This window comes from Cavia porcellus, unplaced genomic scaffold, assembly GCF_034190915.1.
Source record: "Cavia porcellus strain 051 isolate PalLab524CR breed Dunkin Hartley unplaced genomic scaffold, mCavPor4.1 scaffold_8, whole genome shotgun sequence".
Classification (NCBI taxonomy): Eukaryota; Metazoa; Chordata; class Mammalia; order Rodentia; family Caviidae; genus Cavia; species Cavia porcellus.
In genome coordinates this window covers 8,080,090-8,101,411 of record NW_026947491.1, presented here as the reverse complement: position 1 = coordinate 8,101,411, position 21,322 = coordinate 8,080,090, and the positions used below count along the sequence as shown (strand labels likewise).

At 37.0% G+C, this 21,322-nt stretch overlaps 1 long non-coding RNA gene across 1 annotated transcript in view; it reads right to left on the bottom strand.

Moving 5' to 3' along the window:
* Positions 1–1,116: 1,116 nt before the first annotated feature.
* Positions 1,117–21,322, bottom strand: part of LOC111754805 (uncharacterized) — a 155,093-nt gene continuing 134,887 nt past the window's right edge. The window contains exon 6 of the long non-coding RNA XR_010049053.1: positions 1,117–1,598. This is a non-coding gene — a long non-coding RNA (uncharacterized LOC111754805). The remainder of the gene's footprint in view (positions 1,599–21,322) is intronic.

Below are 21,322 nucleotides of genomic sequence, written 5' to 3'. Positions count from 1 at the left end.
AAAATATTGTTAAAAATCTTATTTTTCTTCTAGATTCAAGTCATCAGCTTCTTAATTTATATAAGCTTATTTATCCTTTACATTTTTTAAAAATTCATACAAGTTCTCAAAGCTCTTGAAATAAATTATTCTATGTTCTATACTGAATGAAGATATCTTGTTGCATAGAAATTTTCCCTTGTATAAGACCTCCACTTTTGGAGCTGAAAAGAAAAAGGAACCCTTTTCCCCTGGTGGTGGGAGTGTAGACTAGTGCAACCATAGTGGAAATTAGTGTAAAGATTCTAAAACTAGGATTAGAGGTCCCATTTGGCCCAGCTATGCCCCTTCTTTGTATCTTCTCAGGAGAATTAAAAACTTTATCCCACAGTAATATATGTGCAAACATGTTTATAGCAGCAAAACTTGTAATAACTAAATCTTACCAACAACACAATGCCCATCAACTGAGGATTTGTCTTGGTTACTTTTCCTCATTGCTGAAACAAAATACCTGGTGCCCAAAATGATGGAAGGGAAGATTTATTTAGCTTACAATTTTTGGAGGTTTCAATCCATACTCAACTAGTTCCAAAGTAGGGTGCTAAGGCTGAGGGCCAACAGTTCACAGATGTGACAGGTACCAAGGTGACAAAAGTAAAAGGGGAAAATCACACTGCCTTTATTCCTTTATATTGTGTGCTAGCTATCCACCCCTGGATGGGTGCAACACTCACAACAAGAATCCCAGCGCTAGATAGTGAATCAGTCACAAATGCTACATTCAGCTGCCTTCAGGAGGCCTGCCTCCTATGACCACATGAGGCTTTGGGAGGACATCCAAACACAAATCATAAAAGGAGTGGTTGAAAAGATGTGGTTTTGTTATGTAATGGGGTACTATGCATCCATAAAGAAGGATAAACTCAATACTTTTATAGATAAATGAATGCAACTTGACACCATATTCATCAGTGAAATAAATCAGACCCATATGTGTAAATATAATATAGTCTCACTAGTGAGAAAAATTGAACAAGCAAATAGGTCCAAAAATACACAATAGATGTTGTGAATTGGGGAGAAACTGTTTAAAAGAAAAGATAAACTTAGATGGAAGAAAGGGGAAAGTAAGGAAGAGAAAAGAAAAAAAATATATATTATAGCTAAAACAAATATATTGCTAGTTTCTCTTAGTTCATTGAAGAGAAAGATTGTTTGGACAATACCTCATGCTTAAATCTTGTTCACTGAGTAACTACTATAAAGATATCATTACACGATGTTTTAATTATTGTTACTCTTATCATCTTGTTTTGAAATTCTGGTTTTCTTCTTCCTTTCACAATAAAAAATAAAATCCCCATTTTTTTTTTATCGGTACCGGGGATTGAACTCACGACTGCCTGCTTGCAAGGCAGGCGCTTATGCCACTGAGCCAAATCCCCAGCTCCATTTTTATTTTTAATAACATTTTCTTGATATTTAACATGTGTCTTCCCATCCAAGGTCACATAATGACACTGCTTCACATATTTCATATGCTTCATACTAAAGTCACACATCATTCTTTATAATATGTGAAAGTTTACTGATTCTTCTGTTGACATCTTCAGTACCTGAAATGAGGTAGCAGAAATGAAGAAATGGTAAATTACAACAGTTCTTTCTGTTTGATTTACAGAACAATCAATTGTGGGATTTGCTTCTTTCTTTGAAAATTAGTATTAATTATCTGTTTTGTGTGAGACACTGAAACAGTCAAAATCATCATACGTAATAAAATGAAAACAATCCACATTCTCATTTAATTATTCTTCAATGATCAAGACTAGATACTGAAAAATGGTGCATGTTTGTGTACATGTGTAATATTAACTAATTCCCTATGATACTGAATGAAATGTAAATGATTTTGCATTAAAATTGGCTTTTCATTGGTGAAACTGTATTTGACTTACCCAAATGTCATAGTAAAAAAGGAAGGAGCTATATGAATAACAAGAACAAAAGGATATTCAGAGCTGACATCCCATTTTCAAAAGATGTTTGAGTAGCCATGAAAATTTAACTCAGGTTTAACTGAAATGGTCTCATTTAAAAAACCAATATCTAGCTTGTGAAATGCAATTACAATAAGAGCTACCATTCACATTTTAGAAATTGGTTGTGTATACAAATATGACATAAATCTAGTAAATATGTCATCTTTATAACTTTTCTTTTTGTTCCATTTGTTTTCTAATCTTTTTTGTTCAGCTTATAGTACCTTATTAAAGTAGTATTTAGAATTACCTTCTACCTTTTATATATTTTATAATATATATTTTATATTTTATATCTATCTATATCTGTTTTTATGTTTTAAAAGAAGACATTACTTATGGAATTATGAAAGAAAAATACTTTGAGTAATCTACAAATTCTTTTCTATGCTCTCTAGTAGCTTTCAGGAAATAAAGGAAATTTCCAAACCACCAAAGAGAATGAGGAGATGAATTGTGAGAGTAAGAACATGTGAAATACTAAATTGGAGTGAAAATGATTACTTGAAGCAGCATTTTAATTCAGACACTAAACATTTAAAAAGCTGTAAATTAAGTTACTTAATTTCCTGAAAATCTAAAGCTAATCCAAATATGCTGGAAAGAAAGTGAAATATTTAGTTATTTGGAACCTCTGTTTACCAACTCTAGTTATATATAAATGGTAAACAGGAGTCCCAAATATACTAAATATAGCCACAAGCAAATTTAGAAGTCAGAAAGTATTTTTAAAATAATACATTAATAGCACATCAGTAAAATACAAAAAGCAATGGAAATAAAACTTGATTTTTTCTTCAAGATTCATGAAAATAAACCTTAGGCAAGCTAATTAGGAAAGGAAAAGAAAAGAAAACAAAACAAAACAAAAAGCATCAGAAAGGAAAAGTAAGATGTAATTACTGATTCCATGAATTCCAAAAGAAAGTAAAACATGCTCATGCACTTCATAGCAGACTGGGTCAATTCTTTAATGAAAAATAATGACTAAATTTCAAAGTTAAATAGATAATGTCTCCTATTCGTATAGGAGAGATTGGATCAATATTGAAGAACCTTCCAAAAATGAGTAACCCCAGATCTACATAAGTTTTATTGGTGGGTCTCACCTAACATTTTAAAAATTTTCCTTAGCTTACTCCAGAAACAGAAGCAAGGAGAATATTTCCTCATTCTCTAAACCCATCATTAAACAAAGTGAAAAGTATATAAAGACATTTCAAGACAGAAAAACTACTAATGATTCTTGCCTGTGATTCTGAGAACAGAGTAAAAACTTTGACATGGTCAAGGTATTTTGCTATTTTCTTCTAGTAACTTTCTAGTTTTACATTTAAGCCTTTAACCAATTTTGAGTTTGTTTTGCTGTTAACATGATGCAATATAAGATTTAAATTCAATGCCATACTACTCTGATTACAAGGAAAGATCAAAATATATGGTGAATGTTTAATTGTAAAAAGGTATTCAGGGCCAGGGATATAGCACAGGAGCATAAGCACCTGCCTGGCAAGCATAAGATCCTGAGTTTGATATCTTGTAACAAAAAGAAAGCAATATTAAAGTAAAACACAAATTGCCATGAATCCCCTTCAAAATACCTCCCTCTCCCCACTACAACACACTTTAGCCATTGTGGGTGGCTTCATGAAACATGAATAAAAGATATGCAGAACTCTGATGCTAGGTACCATTCAACAGAAAGGCAGGCCTGTGAAAACATAAAGGTGGGTCCTCATCCATGTCAACCTTGTATCTGACACCATGTGCATTCTGGCTCTTTCACAAGTCAGAATAGCTACGAAAGGTAAACACCTCTATTCAGTTTGCAACAGTGGACTAGACATAACATCCCAACTAAGACACTCCTGAAAGAGGATTTCATAGCTGCTACAGAAAGGGGAAAGAAGGACGGGATGAGTCTGTTTAAAGTGAGGAAAATCTCTTTATTTTTCTGTTACTGAGAATCAAAGGAAAATATCTTGAGGGGAAAGGACAATGTGTCTTTTACTATGATATTATGTTTTTTAGCTTCAAAATTTACTGTATTTTCCAATCACATCACATACTATACATTCATAATAGGTCTGGAGTTCATAGTAGTGGGATATCTCCCACTATCTTACTTAAAAGTGCTTTTGATTATGTGAATCTTTTGTGGTTACACATTTTAAAAATTGGTTTTTTCACATTTCTGTGTAAAGTTGCACTGGAGTTTTGATAAGGATTGTGTTGCATCTCTAGATAGCATTGGGTATTACGGAGATTTTAACATTAGACTAATTCATTACTCAGTTTTCTTTGATATTATCATGCATGAGGTTGTTTTGACTTATTTTTCAAATAGCTCATTGTCATTGCATTGAAATTACTGTTTTTGAGACAAGATATCACTATGTAGCACATGATACTTTCACACTTACGATGATCCTTGTGGGTCAACCTCCCAAGTGCTGGGATTATAGGTGGGTACTACCGTCCCTGGACTAAAGTTACTAATTTTTGCAATTTGATTTTGAACTTTGAAACTTTATTGAATTTATTTTTCAGATTTAACAGGTTTTTGTGGAATCTAGGATTCTTTATACATAAGACTGTGTCTTGGGGAAGCAGAAAATCTACCATCTTTAATATGGAGAGTTTTTTCCTCCTAATGTCTGATTGGCCTGGCAAGAATTTAAAATAGCCATTTCTCAAAAGAAGACATGAAAATGGCTAACATGTGTATGAGAAAAATGTTCAAAATTAGTAATCATGCGAACATGTGAATTAAACCCATACATGACTTCATATGAGTTAAAGTGAAATTTGTTCAGAAATAAAAGATTATAAATGTTGGTAAGAATATAAAAAAACAACTACTCTGGTACACTGCCAATAAAAAAATGAATTGGTGTATTTATTTTGTATGATAGGTATGTCCTCTAAAATGTAAGTATAGAATTACCATATGATCCAGCAATCCCATTATTTAATATGTATCTAAAGAAAATTAAGCCAATGTATAAAACATCTGCAATACAATGATTATTATACTACTATTTTCAGACTAAGAAATGTGAACAACCAAAGTATCTACCAACAAATTCATGGATCAAGAAAATTTTTTACATATGTACCATGGGGTACTGTTATGTCATAAAATGAGTGAAATTTTTTCATATGTAACAACATAGGTGGGATTGCTATAAGCAACTGAGTTAGTTAGAAATAGTATAGGCAATAAGACAGGGCTTGGTCCTCAAAGGAGCCAGTACGGAATACTAGATACCTTGCAGCCTTGGAGGAGATAGACATTGCTGAGGGCAAGACCTCAAAACAAAAGGCAAAGCAAATGCAACCACACCCATAGTAAAAACATCAGGGATTGATATTGTACATAGATATGGATCACCTTGAGGAAGCCAGGAGTCACCATCCCAGGCCCCTACTGAAAGAGTCACTGCTCTTTAAGCATGTCTGCTTGCTACATGACATGCTTCCTTATTTGTCCCTGATTTGGTCAATTTTAACTGAACAATTAATCTTATTAGTTTGCTATACTTCTGTCCCCCCTATGCCTGTCTGCCTTGTGAGTTCCCATGTTTTCCCCATCTTGGACCCATCTCACCTTGTGATTTTGCTCTCTAAAAGTCCTTAGAAAAGACAATCTGGAAACCCACTTAGAACCCCATCTCTCTCCCAAAAAGCTTTCTTTCTCTCAATAAATATATTTTGCTCTTAACCATCCTTGTTCCTAAAATTCATTCTACAATTTTATTTGTTTTGTTTTTAATTTTTAATTGTAAAGAGAATAAAGCAAATCAGATCAGGGCAACGTAAGCAACACAGGAATTCACAAGACAACAGAAAATCAAGAGTGGCTATCAAAATGTCGCTTGTTTTCTTCACATTAGTTGTCCATACTTCCACACACAATACAATCAAACAAAACACAATAGTATAAAACCAATCAAAACAAAAGAGTAAAAGCATTGTCGCACTTCAAAACAAAACAATAGGAACTCAAGGATAGCTACCATAGTAACTCTTGTTCTCTTCAAAATAGCGTTCATACCCTCATACATAAAGAAATCAAATAAAGGAAACAGACTAAAACCAATCAAAACAGAAGAATGAAAGCATTACAGGACTTCAAAAGCAGGTAACAGGAAATAAACAATAGTTATTACATTTCGTTTTCTTCAAAATAGCCATTCATACCAGCATATGTAATAAAATCAAAACAAAGCAAAATAAAACCAATTAAACAAAAGAATGAAAGCATTATAGGACTTCAAAACAAGATAATAGTAAACCAACCGTGATTACCATAATACATCCCATTGTATTCAAAATAGCTGCCCATGTCATCAGATGCAGTGAAATCTAAAAAACAAGACAGAACAGAACCGAATCTAATAAAATTGTGAAAACATTACAAGAGTTAAAGACAAGACAATAAGAAATTAACATCAATTACCACCTTTTCCTCCTAGGCATTTTCTCCCCTATCACTTTTATATTAGCTATTGTGTTTTTGGATCCCACTAACTCCTGTTTTTTATGCTCGGGTTCACCTGTGTGAGTTCCAACTGTTTTGCCCATGAACATGATCGAGTTGTGTTCATTTACCTTATAAGAGCCTCGAGATTATCCTACTTTATAGCTGAGTAGCTTTCCACTGTACAAAAATACTATATCTTTCTTATCCATTCTGTGGTTGATGGCAAGTTACCCTTGATTTTTTCTGGTTTGCTGTCAGATAGAGCAATTGCTTTCTCCCCTTTAATTTTTGATCTATGAATGTCTTTTTGAGTTAAATGTGTTTCTCATAGAAAGTATACTGATGAATCTTTTTTCTTGGTCCATTCTCCCCGTGTTTCTTTTTATTGTTGAATTGTGGCCATCAACATTAATGTTTACAACCAGCATACATTTGGTTTGTCTCTGCCCTGCTGTTTTCCTGCTGTTGGACCCCCGCTTCTCCCTTTCATTAGTTGCCTGTCCTGTTTGGTGATCCTCCACGCTGCTGTTCCTGGAACCATGGTCATCTTTATCTCTTTCTAGAATATCCTTTAGTTCGCTGTATAGGATTGATTTGGTGGTCATGAATTCCTTCCATTGTTATTTATCATGGAAGTACCTTATTTTTCCATCAATTTTGAAAGATAGTTTTTCAGGGTACATCAACCTGGGTTGGAAGTTGTTTTCTTTCAGGATTTGAAACACTTCACTCCAAACTCTTTTTGACTTGATGGTTTGGTTGATAAGTCTGCTGTGATTCTGACTGATTTTCCTTTATAGATGATCTGTCTCTTTTCTCCTACAGCTTTTAATATTCTATTCTTGTGATGAATTTCTATAATCTTGATTATTATATATCTGGGTATAGATGTACTTTGGTTATGGCTAGATGGAGCTCTATATGCCTCACTTATATGCATGCCAGATCCCCTCCCCATCTTTGGGAAGTTTTCTGCTATTACTTCTGTAAATAACCTTTTTATTTCATTTGTGTTGACCCTGCTTCTTCACAGATACCTATCACTCTTAAATTATTCCTCTTTGCATCGTCTTGCAGCCATTGAATTATTTCCTGATTTCTCATTATTTTTAAAGATCTTTCCTTTGACAATCACTAGCTGCAATATTGTCTTCAATGTCTGAAAATCTATCTTCAGTCTCTTTCAAGTAGTTTTCCCAGCTTTCAATTGACTTTTTAATTTCCCAGATATTTTTGAATCTGTTTTATGTATTGTAATTCTATATATTTCATTCAAGGTTTCCATAATTTTCCTATGCTCTTTTTTTATCTGTCTTCTTTAGATATGCTGAGCAATTCTTTCATTATGTTTTTATTTCTTCTTTTATCTGAGACATTATTATGATCTGATTATTTTTACAGACTCATGAAGTTGTTTCTTTACTTCAGTTGCTATCCTCTCAGAGATTTCAGGTGGGTGCCTTCCATTTTCTTCTATAACTGTATCTCTCAGACTTATTTTTGTGAGCTGGAAGTCTAAAATGGCCTTTTATTCCTTTGTCTTGACATTTTCCTGGTTTCCTTCCAGCAATCTGATTGTGGGGTCCCAGGTACTTCTCACTTTGGCTGCCCCTCTGTGGGGAAGGGTAATGGACAGGCACCTGGGTTCCTCTGGCCCTGCGTTTACAGGGAGGTAGCAGGGAATGGGATGGGCTTCCCCAGACCTATGCAGATACAATGCAGCTTCCCCAATGGCCAGGGGTACATGGGGGGTGGACTGCTTTTCTCAGCCTGCATGTCTACACTGGGACTCCCATAATGGTGGCAGGCACACAGTGTGTGTTTATCTGATTCTCCTGGTGCGTGATGGCTGTCCAAAGGAAGAAAGGGCCTCCAAAAGTGGCCTGTGGGTGAAGTGAAAGGGATTTACTTGGGTGCATGTCCCTGGCTGCCTGTAGGAAGCAAGAGTTGTACTGTTGGTGGCCCAGCAGGTGGAGGTGGATCTGCTGGCTCTCTCTGCCCACACTGGCTGTTCACAGTAATGAGGCTTTTTCAATTTTAGAGAATATGAACTCATACCAGACACCTAGTAGATGGGGAGTTTCATTCCCCTACGTCAGAAGTGAATATTATTATATTTGAGTGGAATCAAAAAGATAAGTACTACACAATCTCATATATATGTATAATCTAAAACACCTGTTAGTGATAAATGTTAGAGTTTTCTGGTGCATTAGAGAAGGAAAAAAGGAAAAAAGCAAAAAATGTGTTTGCTGAGGATGTGGAAAGGAACACCCAACCCATAGCAGTTGGGCTATCTCCTTCAACTGAATTCAGAGGGGCAGAGGGTTATATCACCTCTGAATGGATGTGGCATGGGGCAGGCATTGATGATATATGAGCAATTGATTGGAATTTTCTTCATGTGCAAATGGGAAATGGAATTGCAATTAGGACTAAAGAAGAAGAAGCAAGTGGTAAGTGTTTCTACTTTGGCCTTCCACCATGTTAGACCACCACCATAATTGTACAGTAATTTATTCTAAAGCAAAAATCTTTCAATAAAAGTTGACAAGAGAGGTTGAGACTATAATCATGGTAGCAGGGCAAAAGAAGAGAGAGCTAGAAAATGTTGACCAATATGTATTTAGTTAAGACATTCTGGTGTTATTGCATAATGGGGTAGCTATACCTAGTAATAATGAACTTTGCATTTCAAAGAGCTAGAAAAGTTTACTGAATATTCTTACTGATACGGGGATGATATAGGACCTCCAAATAGAAAATCTAACTTCCAACCGACTGGATGCCTCGTATTCTGTGAATACAAGTTTGTACTCTCTAAAATTGATGAATGAATTCTAGGAACAAAGGAAGAAAAGAGTGAAAAATATTCAATGAGAGAAATAAAGCTTCTGTCTGAGAGACTAAGTGGTTCTGAGTGGGTGGCCCTGGGGACTCTGCTTCTCAAGGGAGTTTTATAGAGCACAGCCATGAGGTAAGGCATGTATAAATAAGAATGTAACTCTAGGGGCTGGGGATTTAGCTCAGCAGCATAAGCTCCTGCCTTGCAAGCAGGCAGTGCTGAGTTCGATCCCTGGTACCGATAAAAAAACAAAAAGACAAAAAAAAAAAAAAAAAAAAAAAGAATGTAACTCTAATCAACTAATAAGATTATAAGTATAATCACTTAGATAACTTTGATCCAATGGGAAATCACAAAGCAGGTATGCAGTGGGGCAGCCAGTAAGAATACGAGTATAATCACTTAGGTAATATTAATTATGTGGGGATTAAATGGGAAGCAAGTCACTTAGCAAATGTGGGTGGGCCCAACAGGAACAGGGACTTTTCCTGGAAGGGAGGTTTTATCTCCACCCACAGTGACAGATGCCTATTTAGAATATCAATCAGTGCTCTTCATCCCTAGAGGATGTGTGTGAGTATAGTCATTCTCTATCCTGAGGTCCAACCTTCAAAGAATGGGCCTCCGGCCACAGTTGTCTGCTGCGTTGACCTTTTCCCAGAGCCCGTCCTACCTGACTGCATATAATATTTTTAAATAACTTAGCTGTCTGTAATATTAACACAAAGAAATGACAAATGTTAGAGGACATAGGTGTAACGCATGGTATGAGTGTTGGGGAGAGGTCAGTAGAGACCACTTGGCTGTGTAAATGCAACATGGCATAGAATTTATTGTGCCTCGGTGCAGGCAAACAGAGAATGAGAGGGATGTCTGTGTGGAATGAAGAGAAATGCATCTCTTTTATAGATATGGAATGAAGGCAGGGGACTGTAGGCGGTTAGATGTGGTTGAGTTTTCTGGCTGTCTTGCACCTCAGTAGCAAAGTCCTTGAAGCCTTCAGTGTAAATTTTTGGGTGGCCCCAGAGGTCCCTAGATATGTTCAGATGTCCTGGGACCTGAAAAATTCCTTGTCCCGTCTAGTCTTCTTTCTGACATCCATGCCAGCTAATGCCAGCTGGCTGTGGTGTTAATCTGAGCTCTCTCTGCTGTCCGTAGCACTTCTGCTTGCAGGCAGAGTGGGAGCTGGGAGAGGCAGATCTTATTTGAGTCTCACAGTAGGTATACTCTGATGGGTTCCGCTCATATGGGACTCTGCCAGACTTAATGTGGTGCCTGCCTTACACAGCGCTGGGCCCTAGTAAGACAGCATGTCTCTCCCATACTAACTTCTGTGTTCTTCTTCCAAGCTCAAAACGAACTTCGGGCTTGTCTTTTATGCGCATGCCAAAGCTCCTCCAATCCTCTCCCAGCATCACTATCCAGTCTCCACCCCCAGCCCAACTCCATAAAAGCTGCTGGCCAGCTTTTCCTGTTTAAGGGTCCTTGCAGGGTCCAGCAGCCCTCCCTTGCTGGCAATAAAGACTTTTTCTTATGTCTGTCTTTGTCTCTCAAATGCAGTGAAAAACCTAACACACTTAACCTGATTTTAGCGTTACACACTACATACATTTATGAAAACATTACAGATTATTTTATCAGTCTGTATACATTTTAAGGCATTATTTACCAGTTAAAGTTTAATGAACAACAATCAGAAGTCATGTAACTGTGAATAAAAATAATGTCAGTTACCCTAAGGGAATCTGGTTTAAAGCAAAAGGGCTTTTTCTATACTTCATTAAAACTTTTAAGACTCTTTGGCCTCTAATGTAAAAATAATTAGTAAATACACTATAAGTGTAAGCAGCTAACACATCTAACACTTTGTCTAGGATTGATACTATTTGTCTATTTTACTATCCCAGTCAAACTAATTATCACAAGAAACAGATCTGAGTTTCTTCTTGTTTTACAAAATAAGGAAACTGAAACTCAGAGTTTTTTCCTCATGATCCCAAAATCAGAGGAAGTAGCAGAATTTAGATATGAACATGAACAAAAAGATCACAATTCTCAATTCATGTTTACAGCAGGAAGAGGAAAGAGGGCTATTCAAAAGCTAAGGCCAGGCAGAGCCAACCAAAAAAGGTGTATTTTTGCACATGGAAAAGTTCTAGGTGCAAATTCTACACGGTAGGTGTTTCCCTGAATTAGAATAGTATTCTCTACTCCCCTCATTTTATAGGTGAGAAGTTTCTGTGTATTACTTACTGAACGTTATGATGGTGGTCTACCATGGCTGAAGGCTAACACAGAGAACAGCAGCTTATCCTTCTGATGAGAAGTTTCTTCCTCTCCACTCTGCCCTGATTACAACTTCCTCTTTTTCCTGGGTGTGTGTGTGTGAAGAAAGCTCCAGTCAGCTCCCAATGTGTCCTCCAAGTCCACCCCTTAAACTTCTCCTCTATAGGTAACCCTCAGTCCCCTTTGGCTCTGCCCAGAGGATTCCAGTGAGCTGTGTGTTGCTCAACACTTCCCCAATAAAGGCCTTTTTTCCCCCTTTCTTTTTGCCTCTCTATTGCAACAGCAAAAGTAACATTTTGGTGCTGTGTGACTCGGATTGGGAGTGTGTGGGGCTCCTGAAGGTCACCCCGGTTCTGAGCTTCCCTGCCTACAAGCCACTCTTCTTTTCTCTGGGATCTGCCTATTTGCTGTTGCTAGCCTGTATCCAACACTAATCCATCTCATTCCTCACGGTGAGCCACCTCTCAGTTTGGGGTTTCCTGTCACAGTTTCTCAGTCCCTCAGTCTCAGAAATCCATGAGCTGGCACTTGGAAACCTCCTGCACAACCCTTTGGACAGACAAAAATACTCTCACACTCCTGGGGCAGGGCTACTGCCCTTAAGCCCTAAGATAGGGCTATTATACCCTCATTTTTTGGGACCCCCTCCCAACCTTGGTAATGGCCAACAAAAATGGACGTTGTGGCTTTCTCTCAATCACAGTCTCAAAACAGGTAATGACCTCTTTTGAAAAGCGTGGCCCAGACTATTTTGATCTTAGCTCTTGGCTCACATCTAATTTGATCACTATGGGAAGTAATACTCCCAACCTAAAAAAGACTCACCACTAGGGTGCCTGGTTTGTAATCTTGGCTCCTAAAAGATTGATCTTTTACTACCAAGTGGCTTGGCCAGCTTACAAACTTAATGACAGCCAATGGCCTGTAGGGGAATCTTTTGATTGCTCTATACTTCAAGAATTAGATGACTTCTGTCACTGCAATGGCAAATTGTCAAAAATTCCTTATGTTCAGGCCTTGTTTAGTCTGAGGATACACTCGTCTCTTATTCAGTCATGAAACGCTGCTCAGGTACTTCTGCTCACACTGTCCCACTGGATTCCATTTCTTTTTCTCCTCCACATCCTTAGACAATCTACCGCCCGTCTTTAATTTCCCTTTACCGTACCCTCAAGCCCAAACTCCTCTGCCTTCTTGACAAAGCGCTCCTGAGTTTTTTGTCTCACCTTTTTCCCTTTCCTCACTCCTGCAGGTTTCAAACACTCCTCTTCACCCATCTCTTTCTGGTAATACCAACATACCCCACACCCGCTTTGGGTGGGGATCTTCTCCAAAAGCTGATTTCTTCTTATCATCTCCCTCCCTATAGCTTTTGTTCTTCAAATGCCATCACAGCATCCACCAGTCCCTCACTTCCTCTTCCTCCTTCCCTCATTGATGTCATGGTCTGGGACACCTCCAACCCCACCCTCATTACCCATCCTACAGCTATATAAACCATCTCAGAGATCCTTCAATTTTTCCTTGTGTTCCCCAATACCCTGTAACTCCCAAACATCAACAGAGACTCAGACCCATAATCAAGTGCCTTCTTAACAATAGTTTTTTTCAAATTTACCCATTCACCATACAATGAACCCATTCTTCAGGTACTCAAACCTAATTTTTCCTATTGCTTGGTACAAGATTTTAAGGCCATTAACAATGCTGTTACGTCAATTCACCCAATGGTGCCAAACCCTTACACTATGCTCTATCATATCATATTCCTCCCTCTACCACTCACTTCATAGACCTAAACTTCAAAGATCAGTTTTTCACCAGGCCCCTGCACCCTGATTGTCAGGATTTCTTTGTGTATACATGGAGTGACCCAGTCACTCTTAGGTGTCAACAACTCACTTAGGCAGTGCTCTCTTAGAGATTCAGAGACAGTCTGCATTTTTTTTACCCCAAATATTATCATTTCAAGATATCACCAACACTTACCAATTATTTTTTAACATTAAGAAATCATCACTAGGAATATGCCTGGAAGTGGAATAGCTGGGTTGAATGGGGCTTCCAATCCCAGCTTTTTGAGAAATCTCCAGAATGACCTCCACAATGGTTGTACTAGTCTACACTCCCACCAACAGTGTAGGAGAGTTCCTTTTTCCCCACACTCTCTCCAGCATTTGTTGTTGGTGGTTTTCTTGATCCTGGCCATTCTTTCTGGAGTGAGATGGGATCTCAGAGTTGTTTTAATTTGCATTTCTCTAATGACTAATGCTGATGAATGTTTTTTCAGGTATTCATTTGCCATTTGTATTTCTTCTTCTGAGAACTGTGTGTTCATCTCAGATGCCCCTTTTTGGTTTGGGTCTTTGACTTTGCAGGGTCTGATTTTTTTTTAAGTCTTTATATGTTTTAGAGAGAAGTTCTTTGTCTGAGGGACAATTCACTAAGATTTTTCCCACTTTGTGGACTTTCTTTTCACTATACTGGAGATTTCTTTTGACTGCAGAAACTCTTTAATAAAACATGTTCCCAGTTATTGATTCTGGGAAGTAGTTCCCATGCAATTTGATTCTTGTTCATGAATTCTCTACCTACCCTATATCTTCAAGATTTTTACCTACTTTGTCTTCCAACCAATTTAGTGTTTCTGTTTTAATATTCAGATCTTTGACCCATTTAGATTTTAATTTAGTACATGGTGATAAGCATGGGTCTAGTTTTAGTTTTTGGCATATAGAGAACCATTTTCCCAGCACCATTCATTACAGAGACTGTTGTTCTTCCAGTGAACATATTTGGCCCCTTTATCAAAGATAAAATGGTTGAGTGCATTTGTAGTTGTGGTTGTATCTTCTAATCTACTCCATTGATCTTCAGATCTGTTTTTATTCCCAGTACCACATTGATTTTATTACAGTAGCTTTGTAGTATAACTTCAAGTCAGGGATTGTGCCTCCTGCCTTGCCTTTGCTGCTGAGAATTGCCTTTGCTACTTTAGGTCTCTTCTGGTTCCAGATGAATTTTAGGAGTGACTTTTCTGGATCTATATGACATACGTTGATGGCATTTTCATTGGGATTGCATTGAATCTGTATAACAGTTTTGGGAGAATGGCTATTTTCACAATATTTATTCTTCCTATCCATGAATAAGGATCTTTCCATTTTCTGAGATCCTCTTTGATTTCTACTGTAGTGGTATACGTGTACCCATGTTTATAGCAGCGCAATTTGTAATAGCCAGATCTTGGAAACAACCTAAGTGTCCATCAACTGAGGAATGAATAAAAAAGTTGTGGTATTTTTATACAATGGAGTACTACTCAGCTATAACGAATGATCACACTGAGATATTTATAAATAAATGGCACAACTTGAGACCATACTCATAAGCAAAATAAATCAAACTCACATATATAAATACCGTATAGTCTCCCTAGGGTAAGAAATGATAAGAGTACATAAGATTTTATGGTAATCATGATTCCCCATTACATTGCTTTGAAGTCTTATAATGTTTTCATTCATTAGTTGGAATGGTTTTATTCTGTTTTGTTTGATTTTATTATCTGTGATGGTATGAACAGCTATTTTAAAGAAAACAAGATATTATAATAGCCATTGCTGATTTAATATCTTGCTTTGAAATCCTACCATGCTTTTATTCCTTTGTTTCCATTAATTCTATCATGTTGTGTCTTATTGTATTTTAATTATGTGTGATAGTATAAACTAATTTCCTATGGAGAATGAGATAATAGAGTAGCCATTGTTAATTTTCTGTTATTTGGTTCTGAATGCCCTGTAATACTTTCATTTTCTTGAGTGGTTTTATACTATTTTGTTGTGTTTGATACTATTGTATGTGAAGGTACACTCAACTATTTCAAAGAAAGAGACATTATGGTAGCTACTGTTAATATCGGCTTGTCTTGTGATGAAGTACTCTGTTGCTTACATTGTTTTGTTCTGATCTGCTTTGTTATGTCCTCTTCTGTCTCAATCTCTTTAAAGTAAAAAAAAAATTAAAAAAGAAATCATCACTAGTTGCTATATTACATAGTGTTATTTTAGAAGTAGTTGTTCGGGTTACAAAACCAAAGCATAAATAATGAACAGACAATCAAACAGTGGCAGCGCAAACTATTCTGTTAGATGAACTAACAAAAACTTAGTAGTATTGTTATCTATCTTACATATTTAACCACACATACGGTTATTTGTGTATACCTACAAGTTGTCCTTTCGTTTCAAGCACTTCCTTTCCCTTTCATTATTACAATATTATATATTTTGGATCTTATTACTCTTTCAGTTTTTTATTATTTATTTTTTACATAGTCCTTATTGTTTAGCCAAGCCCTTTCTGCTGACCTCATCACTCCTGGCCTCAAACCCAGAAATCTCTTTCAATATGTTGCTGAACTTCCCCTGTGTCCTCCATCCCACACTCTAGCTCTGCAGCATACAGCCACTTCTCAGTTTTCTCTCCAGCAACCTGCACAGTCTCTCCTGCTAGAGTCCAAGTAGTTTCCTCAAATGTCAACTTGGGACTCACTCTCACTCTTCCCCCTCCTTCCATCATCACAGATCGCAAGGCGATCCTTCAGTATCTCCAGGTGCCCATCACCAAGCAACAGGTCCTATCCTTTCTGGATTCAGCTAACTTATTTTACCTCTGAATTCCTAACTTTGCAGCTTTAGCTCAACCTGTCTGCAAAGCTTTAAGATGCTCCTTATCAGAGCCTGTAGACCTCTTTGCACCGATGCACACCTCCTTTCATAAGCTAAAAGAGGCTCTCCTAAGGGCCCCAGGCCTCCCTCTCCCAGGCCCCCCACAACCTTTCACTCAGTACACTACCTTTGAAGGCTACAATGCTGTGGGAGTACTGGAACACATAGGGTAACCTTCCTTTCAAGTGGTAGCCTGCTTGTTAAAACAGTTAGACAACACAGTGCAAGGATGGGCACCCTGTTTCCTAGCCCTTGCAGCTGCAGCTGTACTGACACAAGAAATCAAAAAGTTCACATTGGGACAATCTGTTGTAGTATACTCACTTCATTGTCTAAATGAACTTAGCACACATAAGATACTCCCCTGCCCTGATGGCTCCTCCTTATCTTCAGTATATCTAGTCCCCTCTCAGGATGCTTCCATCTCTATTGCAACCTGTAGTCCTCTCAACACAGCAACTTTGCTCCTTACCTCCAAAGAACGCCCTTATCATGACTGCACTGAGGTCCTATAGAACCTTTACCTCACATTAGTAGCACACATCTCTCTCTAGCCTTTGACACGTGGTTCATTGAGGGCAGCTTGACGAACACATTCAAAAGTGAGTAAAATATGCAATAGTTAAGCAGTCAAAAGTCATAGAGACAAATCCACTACCACCTGGAACATCTTCACAAAGGGCGGAACTTCCAGCTCTTACACAGAATCTTACACTGGCAAAGGAGAAGATCATAAATATATGCACCGATTCAAAGTACACAGTCAGCATTTTGCATTTCCATCGTGCCATCTGGCACAAAAATGGTTTTATCAATACTCAGAGAGCCTCCATCATTAATGCACCTCTCATCCTTAAACTTCTAGAAACATCGTAACTCCCCAAACAAGCAGCAGATACGCATTTCAGGGAACACTACACTCCATTGCTCAGGCCAGTGCCTTTGCAGGTACACAAGCCAAGCTAGCTGCACAAAGGCCATGTCCTTCTCATCTTCTCCCACTAGTCCCAAACACCTACCTCTGCCTAACTGCTCACAAAAACCTAGCAATAAGTTTAGGTATGTAAAATAAAATATCTTTGAATTTTTAAAAATTTTACAATCTCCTTTTTGATTTTCTACCAGTTTTCTAGTTGTTGAAAAACTTACTCTTAACTTCCAAAAGCATAAGTACACTCCTATCTTGTGTGTTGATCTTTTCATTAATAGCCAATGAACTTTGGATTCTAAGAACTATGAGGATGACTCAGGGCACTATTTTTAATGTTTCTAGTGGTTTCCACATCTGGTGCCTGAAGATGATTGTTCTGATAGTACACTGTGCATCTCACTCACAAGACATTATCTGCTAAACACTCATCAACTTACTGTTAAAATACCTTTTTCATTTTACTCTTTCTTTCTTTTTTTCCTTTGAGATTGGACAAACTCCATCTGTCATCCAAAAAGCAGACTTTTGGGAAGTCTATGGAAAGCAAGGAAAAATCTGTTTTTCTGCCTTCACGCACATGGATGACAACTTGGCAGGGTGGGAAATTACTTGGAACACAAAGTGTTTCTCTAAAATCTCTATACATGCTGCAAAAATCTGGCATCTAATTTCCTGAACAATACTCCACCCTATTCAAATAGTCTCTTTTCTTCTGCTGAGAGGCTGGCTGTTTCTTTTACTTGATCTCAAGACACTCTTTGTCCTTTTCCTAGTCAGACTGGTCTCTTGGTTTGAACAATAATCAATTTTATTGTTTTGACTTGACATATCAAAAATTAACAGGGACATGTCAATATTTCCAACATTGGCTAACTCTTCATCTGTTACTCTCTCTCTCTCTCACTCTTATACTAGATTCTTAGAAAATAGAAATGTATGAATATCATGCATATATCAATATGTATATTGCATACAGTACCAATATAGTATATATTGGCTTAATTTGTGGTAATTTATACATTTTCAATTTCAGCTACTTTTTATGACTTAAAGAATATCAGTCAAATTTTATGTTTAGATTTTACCTTTTTGATGTTTCACTGTTTTAATTTAATTTTATGAATATTTTAGTTGAATCTACTAAACTTGGTATACAATTGTAATTTATGGCTTTCTTTCCCCTACTTTAATCAGATACTCTCTTCTAAAAATTTTATTGCTATATATTTACGAAGCATAAGAAATATATTAATTATAGGGAATTGGTTCAGATACACATAGCATCTTGATTCTTTTAACCTCCACTAAGTTAGTATAGGAAGGGCTGGGTAACAGAAAGCAAATATAACAGAAAACAGGCAAAAACTAGGTAAGACTGGGTGAAATCAGATTAGTAATGGGCTCTTATCAAGGTTGACTGGTTTCCCTGATGGCAAGCTTGGCTCCCTGCATGTCTTCTCTAAATAGAAAAGTCATTGCATGGTTAGCTTGTAGCAGTCCTTCCTGAAGGACAGGGCGATATGTGCTTCATGCATGAGAGGAATACAGTGCCGCAGAGACTATTCATCTTGGAAGCAGCAAGGTCAGCCCTGAAGAGCCTGTGTTAGTGTCGACTGTGCATCTCCTCGAGGAGAAGGGGACATCGGGAAACTGAACTCAGATGAGCAGAGTATGTTTCTATTCTCTGGGTCCATGCAGACTAAGCTGAGTTTCTTGATTCTTGAATTACACACTGGTAGATAAATCTAATTGATCACTGGGTACGCTGTGTCTGTCCTCTTCTCATGTTTGGTCTAATTGTTCTCCTTGTACCAAATGGTCTGTTTACATGGATACAGGCACAAATGTGAAAGACAGAAGTAACAGTGCTTCTGGTCTCCCCACCTGTACTCTACTCACAATTCTGAATTAGCATCTTAGTCCTATCCTGTCATTGGGAAAGATTACCTGAAACATGCAACTCGATGGAGGAGAGAATCATTGTGTCCTGTGGTCTCATTCCTTGGTCAGCCAGCGCCAGGGTAGAGGAGAATGACAAAGGGGTCTGGTAAAGGAAAAGACGCTCAACCCATGGCTATCAAGAAACAGGCAGAGAAAGGAAACACTAGAGAACTTTGAAGGACATTCTTGATCTCAGCCTTAGCTGATTCTGTTGCTTTTTCCCGATTACTTGTGGTAGTACCATACATAGTTCATAGTAACACTTTTGGACATCAGGTTTGTGGATAAACTAAAATTATTATCAGTTTGCCTTTAAAAAACTACTTTCTATAAATGAAATCTTACAGTGTGTACCATCTGTCTTCTTCCAACCCCTAATTATTTAGCAATTCATGAATACTTGTTATGCATCAATAATCAGCACATCAATACTGTTCCTAATGATGTGACTGTCACCATTCGTCCATGTTTTCAGCTTGTGATGAATACTGGCTACTTCCAGTTTGAAAATATTTGACTGAAGCTTCTACGAATGACCATACACAAGTCTTTATATGCACATACATATATGCTTTCTTCTTCCTTGCTTTAATGCCAAAGTTCAAGTGGCTTGGTTATGTGACCCAAGTGCTTCTACACTTCTGAGGAACCACAAAACATTTTCAAAATGGTGGAAATATTCTACATAAACAATAGTATGTAAAAATTTCAGTTGTTTTGCAAAAATGCTGTTGTGGCTTACATCTCTATAACCACCCCTTAGGTGGGGAATTTAAAAAATGGCTGGATTAGGTTGTGTAATTGGATTAAAGATGTGATCCTGGGATTAAGGATGTGGATAATGGAAACCGTGTTTTGAGTGTGGTTGGTGCCAGTCCATAGGTTTACAGCCTGGATGGAGTATGAAGGGAGAGAAGGAAGCCAGGCTTGCTGTTGCTGCTTCTCCTGCTGCAGCTGCTTTCTGCATGTACTGCTCTGCCATGAGCTGTTTCTCCTGTGTGCTGCCCTATTCTGGAACCAATTGACTATGGACTGATGTCTCTACAAATCATAAACTACATGAAAATTTCCTCCCTTAACTTACGGGCATTGGGTACTTTGTCTCAATAGTGAGAAAAGCAACTAAAACAACTGCCAGTAAACACTGCAATTAGTCTTAAATTTTAGACGTTTTTCTAAGGTACGTAATTGTACATTGCTGTAATTTGATTGGTACTTCCCCAGTGACTAATCATGTTGGGCGCCAGTGCTTATAGCTGTCATCTTTATACTCAGTTTAATGAGGCATCTGCTAGCATTTTCCCATTGCTTTAATTTTAATATTATTTTTGAAATCTTTTTAGATTCAACATGCAAAATCTTTATTAGAAAAGTAATCTTGTAATATATTCTTTCAACACATGACTTGTCTTTTCATTCATTTAATAGTGTTTATAACAGCAGAATATTTTAGGCATTCTACATATATAATATATATTTGAAAAGTTTTATGCATACTATATGTGTATATATTTATGTCCTCAATGTTAAAAACTTTTGTTCTGTATAGAACTTCTCAAATACACATATATAGACAATACATGTATTCAGAGTATATATAGTGTATATATTCACAGTAATATATATCACACATATATTCATATATACTATGCATGTAATAGTTGCACAAACATATACTATGTATATATAGTTTTAATTTTATGGACCATCATTTTATAATAGGAAAGAAACATTACTTTAACTCAAAGTAACTGAGTTTTATTTCTTATCTTTAAAAAAAATCTTTTTTATTTTAAAAAGAATAAAACAAACGAAGACAAAACAGAACAAAGCACATCAGAATGGACAATGCAAGCAACATAGGACTTCAAAACAAGACAATGGGAAATCAACAGCTGCTCCCATAAAACCTCTTGTTTTCTTTGCAAAAGTGTCTACACTGTCACACCCAATAATATCAAACATGACAAAATAGTATGAAATCAACCAAAATAATAGAATGAAATCATTATGGGACTTAAAAAAAGAAAATAGGAAATTAACAGTGGCTAGTATAATGTCTCTTGTTTTCTTCAA